Here is a 14,603-nt window from a genome sequence, read left to right on the forward strand (position 1 = left end):
TAGACTTACAATGTAATAAGAAAAACACTATGAAAATAACTGGAATTGTTAAAAATAGGAATATACAAAAAATGACATCCACATAACATATCACACCATCACAACCTCTCCCCCCCATAATAAGTGAGCACGCCATGAGGTCTACACAGACCTCTGGCCTGCTCACTTTAGTCCACATTGCTCAGTTATTTATAGTTCCTTGTACAGTGGCAGGGGTAGGTCGGCCTAGGGAGCCTATGGTTCTTCTTGTCGAGACAGTCTATCGGCGTTCTGGTGTTGGCTTCCCCGATTGTATTGGATGGAGAAGCTGTAGGGTTGTAAGGACAAGCTCCACCGCAGCAATCTTCCATTGTCCCCTGATGCGCGGTTCAGCCATGTGAGGGGGTTGTGGTCTGTAACAATTGTGAAGTCTCTGCCATACAAGTAGGGCTGCAATTTTTTTAGCGCCCATACGATGGCAAGGCACTCCTTTTCAATAGTGGCATAGGCAACTTCCCGATCCAGTAGTTTCCGACTGGCAAAAGCAACAGGATGTTCTTCTCCGGCGGCGTTCACTTGGCTAAGTACTGCCCCAATCCCAAAGGTGGATGCATCTGTCTGCACGAGGAACCTGCGTTTATAATCCGGGGCAGCCAAGACAGGAGCAGTGACGAGGGCAGTCTTTAACGCTGAAAAGGCATCCTCGCATGCCGTCGTCCACGTCACATTCCTAGGCATGTTCTTGCGGGTCAGGTCGGTTAGGGGCTTGGCCAAGGTGCGACTCTGATGCGGTTCGTGGTGGTTGCTCCCCGGTGGGGTCCGGATGACGTAGTGCTTGAAGGGCCTGTAGTCGGGTGACTGCTCCCACAAATTGGCACTGTAACTCCCCAATGTCGTTCCCAAGGAGGATATCTGCAGGAAGTCCTCCCATAACTCCAATCCAACAGTTTTTCTCCACAACCATAATCCAAACACACAGAAGCTCGCTGTATATATTTGCGGGCACCACCCGCCAGGACAATGGGAATTCCCGGACCCTGGTAAATTGCCTCGGGTCGAACCACACGGGGGTCAGCGATAGTCAAGAATGCCCCCGTGTCTCTAAATCCTGACACTTTGTATCCATCAAGAAATACATCCTGCAGGTGGCGTTGCCGTTGCTCTGAGTAGCTAAAGGACAGAGGCCGGAGTCCGTACACTCCAGGAAGGGTATCTATGGTGCCGTGGTCGGTGGTCCACTCTGGTGGGGGTGGTAGCTCTTCCTCAGGTGTGGTGGAATGTACAAGATGCACTGGACGAGGTGGGGCTGCGTGGGGCTCCCTCCGAATCTTGGAGGGGCAGCCAGACTGCAAATGTCCAGGTTGCCCACACCCATAACACCTCCTCTCTGTGATACCCCCAGGTCGTGGCCGGAACTGTTGTGGCCTAGGATTGTGAGCCGTGATTGTCATCGGTTTGCGACTAGGTGGAAGGGCAGATATAATTGGAGGGGACGGGCCGCGGGAGCAGGCCGTGGTTCATTGTCCAGAAGCCTCCTCCAATAGCGGCCGGCTAGTAAGGGCTTCATCGGCCAGGGCTGCAGCTCTATCCACGGTACACTGCTTGCGCTCCCGGACCCATTCCCGTACCTCTGCAGGGCACTTGGCAAGAAATTGTTCTATAAGGAACGCCTGTATAACATCTTCCACAGTAAAGGCGTTTTCTGCTTCCAGCCATCTCCGACATGCCTCGGACATCTTATGTGCATACATCCTATACGATCCCCCCGTGGTGCATGGGAGGTCTCGGAACTTGGCCCTATATGAGTCTGGGGTGATAGCATGGTAATCCAGGATAGTCCGCTTTACAATGTTATAATCCCGATTCCGCAGTGCATCAATGGTTCGGTAAGCCTCCGCCAAGCTTCCGTTCAGGAGCCCCACTAACAAACGCATCCAGCTAGAGTGGGGCACCTCCATCACAGCACACTGCTGCTCAAAGTCTTTGAAGAACCCCTCCACATCTCCAGAAGCCTCATCAAATGGCTTAAACTCTGTCCGGGTGATCCGTACAGGCTCCCGGATTGTTGGGGTTACACTCCACATTGCGTTACTCCCTTTTTCAAGCTCCATTGCTTCCTGTCTCCGCTGTGCCCGGCGGGCAGCCTCCTCCTTGTACTCCTGAGAGACGCCGGGGCCCAGAACCGCCATCTCTTCTTCATACCACACCAACCACTGGCTTTTCTGGATGGGGATCCTGGTCTCCAGTGCTTGTCCTTCAGACATCTGGGAGGAGGAGGCCGGGCTAGCGCCCACCAGTAGATCGATTAAGGCCTCTTTAGTCAGTCCCTGGTAGTTCAGGCCCAGGTCTCTGACTCTCTCCTGTAAACTGCATACAGTCCAATTTCTGTACTCACTCTGTGGGTGGTTCTCCATTGGGTTACGCTCTGTTGATCCCACTGCTGCCACCAGTTGTCACGGGGTCCTTCTCTGGTATCACACAATCAACAGAGCAAGCGAAGAGTGAACAATTCCAAGACCTTTATTCAGGCAAAAATACGAAAAGGTCCATATTCAGTCCACCACACAAAGGATAAGATAGTCCAGAATAATAATGCAGTCCAGTATCAGGATAAAATGTCCAGGGAAACGAGATTCCACAACTCTAGCATTCAGAGGATAAAAATGGATCCTTCTCTCTGAAATGCAGCCTTTTCACCATCATGTCTATACCGGAACTGACCTGTCCAGCTGCCGTTCTTCCCCCCACCCCCTTCCTTGTCCAGGGGTAGTACAACAAGTTGCCTCCCAGAGGAGAACAAAAGGCCTTAGGGATTAATGCACTACAGGGGGTCATCAAGAGACAGATACAGTGAGGCTGTAGACTTACAATGTAATAAGAAAAACACTATGAAAATAACTGGAATTGTTAAAAATAGGAATATACAAAAAATGACATCCACATAACATATCACACCATCACACACAAAGCCATTTAACCCCTTAAAAATAGCTGTTACTTATTCAAATCTGTGAAAATGGGTGATTTCCCCACTTTGATGCCAGTTCTGATGCCCAGAACCCATTTGTGCCAAGCTGGAGTGACATGGATTTCATGTGGAGCATCAGTAGGTATGTAAATCAGGTGTTAGATCAGTGGCCCAAAGGCATTTAACCCCTTAAAAATAGCTGTTACTTATTCAAATCTGTGAAAATGGGTGATTTCCCCACTTTGATGCCAGTTCTGATGCCCAGAACCCATTTGTGCCAAGCTGGAGTGACATGGATTTCATGTGGAGCATCAGTAGGTATGTAAATCAGGTGTTAGATCAGTGGCCCAAAGGCATTTAACCCCTTAAAAATAGCTGTTACTTATTCAAATCTGTGAAAATGGGTGATTTCCCCACTTTGATGCCAGTTCTGATGCCCAGAACCCATTTGTGCCAAGCTGGAGTGACATGGATTTCATGTGGAGCATCAGTAGGTATGTAAATCAGGTGTTAGATCAGTGGCACAAAGCCATTTAACCCCTTAAAAATAGCTGTTACTTATTCAAATCTGTGAAAATGGGTGATTTGACCACTTTGATGCCAGTTCTGATGCCCAGAACCCATTTGTGCCAGGCTGGATTGACATGGATTTCATGTGAGGCATCAGTAGGTATGTAAATCAGGTGTTAGATCAGTGGCCCAAAGGCATTTAACCCCTTAAAAACAGCTGTTACTTATTCAAATCTGTGAAAATGGGTGATTTGACCACTTTGATGCCAGTTCTGATGCCCAGAACCCATTTGTGCCAGGCTGGAGAGACATGGATTTCATGTGGGGCATTAGTGGCACAAAGTAATTTAACCCCTTCAATACCATACCTCAGTGCCCACTTTGGTGCCCATTTTTGTGCCAGCCTTCTATTTTTTTTTATCTGTTTTTAAGTTTATTCACTAAAGGACACATGATTACATATTATTATACACTTAGAATGTTTTATTTTTATTGAAAAACCTGAAAAAAAACATAAAATAAAAAATAGACGAATAAGAAACTGCCGAATAAGAAACCAACTTCAGCCCGAATAAGAAACTGAACGAATAAGGAACCAACTTCAGCATCGTGCCCCTGTCATGGCGCCGTGCGGTCCCGGGCTCTCGGTGCACGGGTGCCTGGCTAGCAGTGCCCTTATTGTTTATTATAGGTTTGTGTTGGGCAGAGGACAGCGCCATGGAGGAAATCGTGACAGAGAAGCAGGTGGAGGCCATTCACCGCCTAGACAGTACCAACCTCCTGATCTTCATCCTGCTGCTCACCCTCACCATCTGGCTGTTCAAACACCGCAGGTTTCGCTTCCTCCATGAGACTGGCTTGGCCATGATCTATGGTAGGTGCCAGCCCGGGTGGGGCAGTGCAGGAGGGGGGCGACGATGGAGGGTCAGTCACTGCCACCACTCCTTCCAGGCGTCATGCCCCTGCACTCACACCAGACAATGGAGGTGACGGGCAGTGACTGCACAGTGTAGACCCAGGGGCAAGTGCTGTGCATGGCCTGTGCTACAGATATGTATAGTATGGGAGCAACACCGGGCCCTGACCACATGTCCTCCTGTAATAATACATGCCAGCCACAGGTCCTCCTGTAATAATACACGCCGGCCACAGGTCATCCTGTAATAATACACCCCGGTCACAGGTATCCTGTAATAACACACGCCGGCCACAGGTCCTCCTGTAATAACACACGCCGGCCACAGTTCCTCCTGTAATAATACACGCCGGCCACAGGTCCTCCTGTAATAATACACGCCAGCCACAGGTCCTCCTGTAATAACACACGCCGGCCACAGTTCCTCCTGTAACAATACACGCCGGCCACAGGTCCTCCTGTAATAATACACGCCGGCTACAGGTCCTCCTGTAATAACACACGCCGGCCACAGTTCCTCCTGTAATAACACACGCCGGCCACAGGTCCTCCTGTAATAACACACGCCGGCCACAGGTCCTCCTGTAATAATACACGCCGGCCGCAGTTCCTCCTGTAATAATACACGCCGGCCACAGGTCCTCCTGTAATAATACACGCCGGCCACAGTTCCTCCTGTAATAACACACGCCGGCCACAGTTCCTCCTGTAATAACACACTCCGGCCACAGTTCCTCCTGTAATAACACACTCCGGCCACAGGTCCTCCTGTAATAACACACGCCGGCCACAGGTCCTCCTGTAATAATACACGCCGGTCACAGGTCCTCCTGTAATAACACACGCCGGCCACAGGTATCCTGTAATAACACACGCCGGCCACAGTTCCTCCTGTAATAACACACGCCGGCCACAGGTATCCTGTAATAACACACGCCGGCCACAGGTCCTCCTGTAATAACACACGCCGGCCACAGGTCCTCCTGTAATAACACACGCCGGCCACAGTTCCTCCTGTAATAATACACGCCGGCCACAGGTCCTCCTGTAATAACACACGCCGGCCACAGTTCCTCCTGTAATAACACACGCCGGCCACAGTTCCTCCTGTAATAACACACGCCGGCCACAGTTCCTCCTGTAATAACACACTCCGGCCACAGGTCCTCCTGTAATAACACACGCCGGCCACAGGTCCTCCTGTAATAACACACGCCGGCCACAGTTCCTCCTGTAATAACACACGCCGGCCACAGGTCCTCCTGTAATAACACACGCCGGCCACAGGTCCTCCTGTAATAACACACGCCGGCCACAGGTCCTCCTGTAATAATACACGCCGGTCACAGGTCCTCCTGTAATAACACACGCCGGCCACAGGTATCCTGTAATAACACACGCCGGCCACAGTTCCTCCTGTAATAATACACGCCGGCCACAGGTCCTCCTGTAATAACACACGCCGGTCACAGGTCCTCCTGTAATAACACACGCCGGCCACAGGTCCTCCTGTAATAACACACGCCGGCCACAGTTCCTCCTGTAATAACACACACCGGCCACAGGTCCTCCTGTAATAATACACGCCGGCCACAGGTCCTCCTGTAATAACACACACCGGCCACAGGTCCTCCTGTAATAATACACGCCGGCCACAGGTCCTCCTGTAATAATACACACCGGCCACAGTTGTCGAATTGACACTCCAGGGAGATATAAATTCATTTTCCTCCTGTAACCGCTGCTGGCTACACAAGCTTTCAACCCTATATCTACATGTAAGTAGTGTTTGTGGAGGTGATAAGTTTATTTAAAAGACAAAAAGATTGAAAAAGTTAAGAAGAGGAGCCATGGACGCCGCAGGTAGTAGGAGATCTGCAGGGTTCTGGTCTCGTCACTCTGTCTGGTCAAGCCTGCTGTATTCACCTTCACAGCCACATTATTCCTAAACATCTGAATTGAAAAATTATACAATTTACTCCAGGATCTTCTACATTTCTCACTGTTTTGTCTCTGCAGCTTCTCTGCAGCCAATGCATCTCCGTGGTAACAAAGATATGTCTGCAGTGTCTTCCTGTATACTTCTACTTTCTTCCATTTATCCCTCCTTTGGGCTAATTTAGTAAGCATGCCCAGAAGTAAAAGATCGATAGATGGTAATATAGCTGCAGGATGAGACTGCACAGCTTTTATCTGTTACCATGGAGATCCATCGTTTGCTTTGGAGCTGTGGACACAAAACTGTAAACCCTTATGTGCATTATTTTATACTAGCTGAAGAATCCCGGCGCTGCCCGGGCATAGTAACTAACTACGGTTAGTTATAACAAAATATAATGATTATATATATATATAAAGCTGAGTGTATAGCCCCGCCCACTCTGCATAGCCACATTCACTATAATATCCCACATCATCCCGTCAGCCAGAGCTACCGGACTGCTACCCCTAATATCCCACATCGTCCCGTCAGCCAGAGCCACCGGACTACTACCCCTAATATCCCACATCGTCCCGTCAGCCATAGCCACCGGACAACTGCCACTAATATCCCACATCATCCCGTCACAGCCGCCGGACTACTACCCCTAATATCCCACATCATCCCGTCAGCCAGAGCTACCGGCCTACTACCCCTAATATCCCACATCGTCCCGTCAGCCAGAGCCACCGGACTACTACCCCTAATATCCCACATCGTCCCGTCAGCCAGAGCCATCGGACAACTGCCACTAATATCCCACATCATCCCGTCACAGCCGCCGGACTACTACCCCTAATATCCCACATCATCCCGTCAGCCAGAGCTACCGGACTACTACCCCTAATATCCCACATCGTCCCGTCAGCCAGAGCCATCGGACAACTGCCACTAATATCCCACATCATCCCGTCACAGCCGCCGGACTACTACCCCTAATATCCCACATCATCCCGTCAGCCAGAGCCACCGGACTACTACCCCTAATATCCCACATCGTCCCGTCAGCCAGAGCCACCGGACAACTACCACTAATATCCAACATCATCCCATCACAGCCGCCGGACTACAATTAATATTCCACATCATCCCATCAGAGCCACCGGACTACTACCCCTAATATCACACATCATCCCATCAGCCTGGGGTCAGAACCAGAGTGCTGAGTGGAACGGTCCTAACTTCCATACCGGGGATCCCTTTATGAGAGGCCTGACGTCAGAACCAGAGCTCTGAGTGGATATGCCCTGAGTTCCATACCAATGATCCCTTTAATAGAGGCCTGGGGTGAGAATCAGATCGCTGAGGGATTTGCCCTGACTTCCATACCGGAGATCCCTTTAAGAGGGAAGATGTGCCTATGGGATGGAGGATGTGTGATGGGTATATGGGCACGGGAGGGGGAATTCATTTCTTTCATGTGCTCTCTGCTCCTTTCTGAGGGGCAGACAATGGCTGGGAGCTTATGTTCCCGGGGATGCTAGATTTCTCCCACCCAGTCAGTGTCTGCTGAGGTGTTGTTGAGTGGGAAAGCTGTTGCTCATAGTAACCAATCACAGCTCAGCTTCTTTTAAACAGCTCTGGTGAAACGAAATATGCTTAGTGATTGGATGCAAGGAAAACTGTTGCTCATAGCAACCAATCCCAGCTCAGCTTCTTTTAAACAGCTCTGGTGAAATGAAAGATGTTTCGTGATTGGTTGGTGATACACACAAACACATTCAATTTTATTTATATATATATATAGATAGATAGATAGATATGCAGGAGAGTATGAAAGCGTTTCTGGATGTGTACATGATACATAGCCTTCACACAATCCAGGGCTCTATGTGTGTATGTTAACTTATCTTACAATAAAGGACGTCATTGTTCTCTGACTTAGAGTCAACAGTACAATCTTTTGATAGTTTCCATTTCACGTGTTTCTTGTCAGTCTACTTGTGGGTGAATATTCACGAGAAAGCTGCCTATCAGCCCCCGACGCGTAAAGCTTGTCCCAACTCTGTATCAACCCCCTCAAAAAGAAGCAGCCATAGCCATCAGACCGACGGGAGCACCAGCACACTGCACAGTGGGACCCCCTAACCAGTGGTGGCAAGTGCCGCAGGAAGCACGTACGGCCCAATTCATTACTGCATTTGCACTATTTTTTGTGCAGTTTTTGATGTTTTTCATTTGCACCATATACTTTTCTTTAATTTGTGCCTTTTTAAAAGACTATTTTATGCGTTTGCCTGTTTAATTGTGACCAGGGATTGGGATTTCCACATGATTTGGCTGAGTGGTCAGCTGTGACAGCCCCCCCATCTACTACCCCAGAGTTATCTTATATACGCCTGCATTTTTTGCAAATTTGATGTCATTTAGGGACTTTTTTCTCAAAAAAAGGTTAATGACAAAATACAGAACATTTATTTGGCACATTCATGAAACATTTTTAATAATTTGTCCCCAAAAAGAGGCAACGGATCCCACAAGATATGAAAAAGAAAAATGACCCAAAAAATGTACCATATGTATTGCGCCCTTAGTATTACATAACGGTCATTGAGATGAAGGATGTCTCTGTTCTGCCAGCTCTCGTGGCTCTTAGAAGGTGGGTCTCAAGGAGAGAACCCTGGTAAACCTGGTAAACCCCACCCAAAGAAGTACCAGTTATTTTTTCTATGTGTGATAATTTACTCAAAAGTATGTACCATCTCCCCCCATACACCAGTGTCCAGTGGCTGTGTTCTCTATACCGCTTTGTGAGATTCAGTGTGTCAGGCTACTGGGCCTAAAAAACACCTTTGGTTCAGTGCACAGCATATTAAAGGAAATCTGTCTGCAGGTTTTTGCTACCTCATCTGACAGCAGCATATTGTCAGTGAGCTTTTTATCACAGGAGGGGGCGGAGTCGGACTATTAAGCATGTGCCAGCTAGTCTAGACAATGATAATGTCCTGGTGATAAAATGTTCATTGTAAGTACACCACAGCACACAGCCTGATAAGTGACCCATTGTTGATATCTGTGTTTTAGTCACTACCTCATGCTGTCCTGCTGACAGATTCACTTTAAGTGCTTTAAACATATTTGTGTCTTCAGAAGCTTCGTGCACATATTATAAGTGAAGCCTATGAGCGCGTTAGAAAAGCTGGCATCTGATCTATGTTGTCGGTCTTCTCTATCCCCTGGTGATCAGTTTTTTTCCCTCCATCTGCGCTGTTGTGGGTAAAATGTGGCAATACAAGTGCCAGGTGCGCCAGAGTGGCTTTCATTTTTGATACGTAAAGAGGGATTCCCCCCTAATAGAACATATGGGCGGGAATGATCATTACCCCAATGTAAATACACAATTTATCCTGCCAAACCTGAGCTGCGTTTAATCCTGTAGCCAAACTCATGGAAATCCCCTAAGTTTCCTAATGAAAACAAAATTACTGTACCTCATCAGTGCGATGGCTCAGATTTGTGTTATGGAGACTTTCCAAACTCTCCCAAAGTTTGAAAACTTTGGAAAACTTCTTTAACACATGTACTATTGTTCTTTGTGTTGTCGATAATACACTTAATTAAAGGGGTAAAGAGTTTGTTTCATAAAGCCAACTCCTGTCCACAGAGCTCAGATCTTCTCTCGGGAACACCCTCTATAAGGAAGGACATGCGTCTGACATTAGCGATTCTCATCTCCAGATTAACTCTGTATCTGCTGGTAAATAGCATTTCTGGTCTGGACATGACGCGTTCCCTTTGCAAGGGCAGATGGGGAAAGGCTGCAGAATCAGCAGGTGCCATATTCCCAAGGAGCAGGAAGATTAGCCAAACTAATGCAGGCGAAGAGCACGTACCCGTGCTTCTTGGTCGCAATGTTCATTTTCCAAAATGGTCAAAGAGTGGGAAAATACTTGGAACCTGAGTTGCTTGTTCTTCTGTTGGCAAATTGCCAGAAATCTTGTGGACTTGTGCTTTGCAACAACAGCATTTAGCATCGGAATAGGGTGAACTTTGACAGTACGGCGCTTGTCATGGTCAAAGTGGCCAAGGAGAGAGCCCGCACCTTCCTGTACCAGGACTGAGGTGTTTTCACGGCTCCTCTTCCATCCATTTGGCACCTATAAAGCTTCTCTTGGTACTTAGCACAATTATTCTTATTTTTACCTTCTGACACTGCAGCAGTTTTGGAGCAGGGGCAGCATGCTGTATGGTGGGATTATCAGTGCAGCCGGCCATCAGCGGTACGAGGTGCGGCTTAGAATGAGCAGCGGACCCCCCGACTATAGTTTGTGTCTTGTGGGGGCCTCTATGCCATTCTCTTTTCTCGGGCCGCTCCCGGCACTAGCAGAGTTGCGGATTGCTGGCCTGTGCCGGCGTTCAGTCCTGTCGGCTATATTGGCTGACAACTGATCTCATTGTATTTTGTTAAGTGGTGGAACGCTGTTGTCTGAGTAGAAGTTGTTTTTCCACCTATCCCCTCTTCCAGCGTGGTCACATCTTTTCCAATTCTAACTTTTAAAGTAATTGTGAGTTTTCCTAGAGGTCATTCTCATGTGATTTCCCTAAGGAGCTCACTGTGATGTCTTATTTAGCATTGCCCGACATGTTAGCAGTGGACAACCCGTCCCTATGTGCTAATTTTCAATCTCCTGTAGTTGGGGTCCCTCTGACATTTGTGCCCACAGCTGTTGATCACCACACACCAATACTGTGCAAGAAGTATAGTGTGAACAGTGGCTGTAAGCTCGCCACCGCACTTGGATTGCTAGCATGATCCACATCTGTGCACAGCAAGCTGTCAATCAAAGTGCCGGGCGTGCTCACAGTCTAGTGACCGGTGACTGCACTCGCTCCCCGCACCGGCCCTATGCTCCTTGGGGGAATAAATTAATTTTCTCCCAGTTGCTGCACTTACAGTGATGCACCCATTCAGCGTTGTAACATTATTAACCTACAGACTAACCCTATATCTGCGCACTGATGGCTAGCTATGACAGCTAGGGGTCTGTTGAAGACCTCCATGTTTATCATTATGCAGCTCCCTTAAAACCCATCCTGGGCCCAGTCTTCAAAGGAGTTTGTGATTTATATTATATGCAGCAATAGTATGCTATTGCTGTATATAGCACATGTGATCATACAATTGCAGGTTCAAGTCCCCAAAGGGGACTAATAAATACAGTGAAAGTAAATAAAATGTGCAAAAATATGTAAGTTCAAATCGCCCCATTAAAAATAAAGATAGTTAAAACAAAGTGTGGTATCGCCGTGTTCAGAAAAGTCCCATATATTGAAATATAAAAATAATTACGGTAACCCGATTTGTAAACAGAAAAAAATTCAAAGCTCAAAAATTGTGTTTTTGGGTCACTGCAACAATACAAAAAATGCTGTAAGAAGCGATCAAAAAGTCATATCTATCCCAAAATTGTATCACTAAAAACGTCATTTCGGCCCGCAAAAAATAAGCCATAACACATCTCCATCGACCGAAAAATGAAAACGTTACTGGTCTCGGAAAATAGTGGCACAGGCATTTTTTTTATTTCTGATTTTTTTTTCACCATAAAAGTACTGGACCTGTTTGGTATTGCTGTAATCGTACTGATGAGCAGAATCATACCGCGAGGTCAGTTTTATCACACACAGTATGCCTTAAAAACAATTCCATAAAAAGCAAAGTGATGTCAGGATTGTTTTTTTTTTCTTGTTGCAATTTCATCAAAATCAGAGTTTTTTCCGCTTTTCTATTACACTTTGTGGTAAAATGGACGGCGTTATTAGAAAAATACAACTTGTTGTGCAAAAAGCAAGGCGTCATATGTCTATAGGGACAGAAAAATTAAAAAGTTAAGGCTCGGGGAAGAAGGGGAGGAAAGAATGTATGTGCAATTATTGAAATGGAGAGGGGGGGAGCCCCAAAAACCTAAAAATGTGACTGATGACAAAAGGGGTAATATGGGTCTGTCTGGATCTAGTTAATCCTTGTTTGTTCATGGAATTTTTTCCTCTGTTTTCCAGGTCTGGTTGTCGGGGTGGTGTTGCGATACGGAGTGCACATGACGAGTGACGCCAACAACGTCACCATAAGCTGCGAGCAGCAGACGACCCCGGCCCCACTGCTGGTGAAGGTCAGCGGCACCTTCTACGAGTACACCCTGAAAGGAGAAATCAGCTCCCAGGAGGTTAACAATCTGCAGGACAATGAAATGCTCCGGAAGGTGAGATCCCCACTAACAGCCGGAGTATTGGACAAATTCAATGTCAGAACCTAAATTGCAGATTTATCAGCCACGTGATTCAGGTCATAGAGGAGGAGCTCGCTGTGCCTGCAGCCTGCTCACAGCACCCTCCTCCATGACGTAGCCTGCTCACTCCTAATATACATAGCTGCAGGCTGGAAACTTTTCTGTTGACTTATAATGGAGTCCGTGGGGGGTTCTGTAGTAGTTTCTGTCACTTTTAGGGCAGGAGCAGAACTGCCTGCAGCACCGATCCCTTGCATCGAGTGTCCCAAAGTATAACACAGTTGTAGCCACTGTATTTGTAATGTGATTGGCTAATAGACTGGTTTAAATAATCACTGTAGTTTCGAAAACTTTGCATCAAGAGTGAAACTTTGTGATATCAGAAAAAAATGCCTATTTCTCCACTCGTGAGCCACTTCTTCTCCTCCCTCCTGAATTTACCGTATATATTGAAAGACCGATTCAACTCACTGAGGGATCAGGCTACATGTTGCATATAGAAGGCTCTTGATTGGGATAATAATAATAATAATAATAATCTTTATTTATATAGCGCCAACATATTCCGCAGCGCTTTACAGTTGAACAGTTTCAAACACAACAGTCATAAGTAACAACGTTAACAATACAATAATTAAAGCGAAATAAGACGACCCTGCTCGTGGAGCTTACAATCTACAATGAGGTGGGGGAGATACAAAGCACAGGTTTGTATTTACAATGATGTATTTACAATGACGGTCCAGTCATCTTCAGGGGGTGGGGGTTAGATGGAGATAGTGAATGGGCTACACACACACAAACATAACATGACTTTGATTACTGAATGTGATAGGCCGCTCTGAACAAATGTGTTTTGAGCGAGCGCCTAAAACTATGCAAATTGTGGATGGTCCTAATATCTTGGGGTAGAGCATTCCAGAGGATTGGCGCAGCACGGGAGAAGTCTTGGAGTCGGGAGTGGGAGGTACAGATTAGGACAGAGGTTAGTCGAAAGTCATTTGCAGAGCGCAGCGGTCGGTTAGGCCGATAGACAGAAATGAGGGAGGAGATGTAAGGGGGTGCCGCACTGTGGAGAGCTTTGTGGGTGAGAACAAGTACTTTGAATTGTACCCTGTAATGATAATCCCTGTCATTGGGATGAGGGAAGCAGCTGTATAGAGTGACGCACGCGTGCACACACAGTGATGCTTTCAAGTAAGGGTTTTAAAGGGAATCTGTCAAGGTTTTTGCTATGTAATCTGAGAGCAGCATGATGTACGGCAGAGATCCTGATTCCAGTGATGTGTCACTTACTGGACTGCTTAAATCAGTTTCTATAATATCAGTGTTTTATCAGCAGGAGATTTTCACTAGTGGACTAGTTGTCTCATACAATGTAGTAGTCCTCCTGCTCTATATAACCCTGCCCCACCACTGATTGACAGCTTTCTGCCTATGCACAGTGTACTCATACTCCAAAAGCTTCTAATTAGTGGTGGGTTTATACAGAGCTCAGCTTTCAGGGAACTGGGTCCTGTAATGGTCAGAAATATTGTCACTCCTTGTGTACACACAACTTATTCCGCGCTGTCACCTGAGATGACAGGTAAGCATTCTAGTAAAGCCCCAGCATTATCGAGAGGACGTCTCTACTATTCCCTTGTGGTGAGAGCTGCCCTCCCCGGCCCTCTTATTCAGCCTCACATTGGTCATAGGTGTCATTTAGTGACTGTGTGTAAGTCTTTATTATTAGTAATAAATGTAGTACAGACTGTATATAACTTTACTACTTCTATTATTCTTGCAGGTTACATTTGACCCTGAAGTTTTCTTCAATATTCTTCCTCCAATTATATTTTATGCAGGATACAGCTTAAAAAGAGTAAGTATGTAGCACCGCCGCCCAGCGAGGATGTCACTTCTGCACTCGGCTGCCGATGGCCACTTGTGGTGGATTCGCTATAAGTCGTGTTGATTGAAACGCTCTGTGCTCGACTCGAGTAGCTATCATAATGGAAGTGAATGGCCATTTCCATCATT

This window comes from Dendrobates tinctorius, unplaced genomic scaffold (genome assembly GCF_039654945.1).
Source record: "Dendrobates tinctorius isolate UK_male_01 unplaced genomic scaffold, ASM3965494v1 ptg000265l, whole genome shotgun sequence".
NCBI lineage: Eukaryota > Metazoa > Chordata > Amphibia > Anura > Dendrobatidae > Dendrobates > Dendrobates tinctorius.